The sequence below is a fragment of the Lutra lutra genome, chromosome 17 (genome assembly GCF_902655055.1).
Source record: "Lutra lutra chromosome 17, mLutLut1.2, whole genome shotgun sequence".
Taxonomy (NCBI): domain Eukaryota; kingdom Metazoa; phylum Chordata; class Mammalia; order Carnivora; family Mustelidae; genus Lutra; species Lutra lutra.
The window spans coordinates 42190763-42193754 of NC_062294.1; the positions used below are offsets into that span (position 1 = coordinate 42190763).

General features: G+C 43.6%; 1 pseudogene; it reads right to left on the reverse strand.

Moving 5' to 3' along the window:
• Positions 1–788: 788 nt before the first annotated feature.
• LOC125088542 (methyl-CpG-binding domain protein 4-like) lies at positions 789–2394 on the reverse strand (annotated as a pseudogene).
• Between the last annotated feature and the right edge of the window lie 598 nt (positions 2395–2992).

The window sequence follows — 2992 nt, forward strand, 5'->3', positions numbered from 1 at the left end:
AAGAAGACATGGTGTGTATATCTACACAATGGAATGTTACTCAGCCATCAAAAAGAACATCCTGCCATTTGCAACAATGTGGATGGAGCCAGAGGGTATAATGTTAAGCAAAATAAAGTCACCCAAAGACAAATACCATCTGATTCCACTTACGTGTGGAATTTAAGAAATAAAACAGATGATCATAGGGGAAGGCAGACAAAAAAAGAGAGAGGGAATCAAACCATAAAAGACTCCCAACTATAGACAACAAACAAGGTTTCTGGAGGGGACGTGGGTACGGGGTGGGCTAGATGGGTGATGGGTATTAAGGAGGACACTTGTGATGAGCACTGGGTTATATGTAAGTTAGGAATTACTAAATTCTACACTTGAGACCAATATTACACTGTATGTTAGCTAACTAGAATTTAAATAAAAATGTGAGGGGCACCTGGGTGGCCCAGGCATTAAGCATCTGCCCTCAGCTCAGGTCATGATCCCAGAATCCTGAGATCGAGCCCCGGATCGAGCTCCCTGCTCAGCGGGAAGCCCACTTCTCCCTCTCCCACCCCCCTGCTTGTGTTCCCTCTCTCACGGTCTCTTTCTCTGTCAAATAAATAAAATATTTAAATACACACACACACACACACACACACACACACACACACATATGCGTGTGTATATATATATATATTTGAAACAAAGAAAAAAAACCTACATTATGTTTCCAACTGGACTGATTAAAATCTACATGCCTGTGAAGCAGGGTTGCACTTAATGGGGCTCTTACGAATCAAGTACAAAGTCATGTATAAAAAAGGAGTTTGAAAACTTCAAAGACTTTTAAGACAGAATTAATTTTTCACAAGTTTCCCAAAGCCATTCGTGATGTTTATTTAGCTTATGGTCTTCAGGATGCACCTGTTTCCACTCACTAATGCAAAAAATTCAGTAAGAGTCATTGCCAAAGTTGCCAATCCCTCAAGGCTCAATCGGATACCTCCACCACTTGGTCAGATGTTCAGCTGAGCACTTGACAGTGGTTTTTGCTTGAAGATCAAAGAGCAGGGCACCTGGGTGGCTCAGTCGTTAAGCGTCTGCCTTCAGCGCAGGTCATGGTCCCAGGGTCCTGGGATCAAGCCCCGCATCCGGTTCCCTGCTCAGTGGGAAGCCTGCTTCTCCCTCTCCCACTCCCCATGCTTGTTTTTCCTCTCTCTGTCAAATAAATAAATACAATCTTTCAAAAAAAAAAAAAAAGAAGAAGAAGATCATAGAGACCAAGAGGTTTAAGAGGTTCTGACCCATCTCTCCAATCTGGGGCTCCTGTTACCTCAGCCAAAGGACACTTCTCCAGAAACTCTTAAAACAAAGGCATTGTCCTTTTGCCTGACTGAGAATTACAGTAGCAATGAAGAACTTCCATGGGTCATGGAAAAGCGTCTCTTGGACAAAATTAAAAGGTGACCAAGGGGGTGTCCACTTCTTTTTTTTTTTTTAAGATTTTATTTATTTGTCAGAGAGATAGAGATCACAAGTAGGCCAAGAGGCAGGCAGAAGCAGAGGGAGAAGCACGTTCCCTGCCGAGCAAGAAGCCCGATGTGGGACTCGATCCCAGGACGCTGGAATCATGACCCGAGCCGAAGGCAGCCACTTAACCAACTGAGCCACCCAGGCGTCCCAAGGGGGTGTCCACTTCTTAAAAGCTTTGCATTGTGGGGGGTGGGGAGGGGCGGGGATGGCTGAAGAGCTTTTCTGTTCTATTAGCTGGGAAAACATAGGCTTGTTTTCCTTTTATCTATTTGTGTCTGTGGAACGGTATCTTCTTGACATATTTTCAGAGAAATAGTCTTTCTCAGTTTATGAGCAGTTGTCCATTTCAGAGCCACATTTTCAACTGTCAGGATGCAAATGTTCCTTCCTTCCCCCGGTTTCTACTTTTGTTTATAGTTCCCCAGTTTCGGAAAAGGTTTCCTCACACTTCTCCTCGTGCTTCTTCAGTTGAACAGAATTTGTTTACGCTGCCAGAAGTTATCTGTTCAAAACAAAAATTTGATCCTGAACTCAATGAGTTTTTTGGGGTTTTTTGGTTTTCTTGGGTTTGGTTTTTTTTTGTTTTTGTTTTTGTTTTTTTTAACAGTCACTTTTCTCCATTGGTTACATCCAGGGGCTTGTTGCTTGCTCCAGCGTCAGAAATGGAGCTAAAACTTTTTTTTTTTTTTAATCAAGCTGACTTTCTGTACAAGGTTCACTTTCAGCATCTGCCTTATTAAACTCAGATTCTCTTTTCCTATTGCTTTGAGCAGAATCTGGGAGACACTTCCAGCAGGCTGTTTTAGTTTTCTTCCTTTGAATTCCTTTCAGAATGTCTCCCCTTTCCTTTGGACTTTCCAACCTTTCCTGAGTCAACATCATTATCACCCCTCATCTTCTTTAAAGTTAGCTAATCCCCTGCCATTTTGCCATTCCAAACTACCACTTTCGAGGGAAGAGGCATCTTTTTTCCACCAGCTTCGTGCCCCGAGGTTCCAGTCTGAATTGTTACTTTAATTTCACATTTGGGATGTCAGAGATGCACCACTGAAGTCTTTGTATTTGGACCTGACGCCCCTTTTAGAAGGGACAGTAAAATCAAAATCTTCCGGCGTAAAACAAGTCTCTCCATTTTTGTGGGGATAATTAGCAAGGGTGCTTTGAGATCCGAACTTCAGTCCTTGTGGGCTGATCAAATATTCAACCTATCTTCTTGCTGTTTTCCCCTGATCACCTTTGCTTCACAACGCATGGGACAGACTCGTGGCTTTCTGTCATGGTACCACCACCAACCACAGCAGAAGCAATGGATTCTTGCTGCATGGGATTCCAATCACTGCTGCTTTTTGTCCCCATTTGTTTCTTGTATCCTTCCACTCTTTCCAATCCCAGAGCAACACCTTCCTCACAGAGGTCACAGGGCTGGTCTGGGGCAAAGCACCCACTGGAGGTGACCAAGGGGGCAGCTCCACCATCCCCA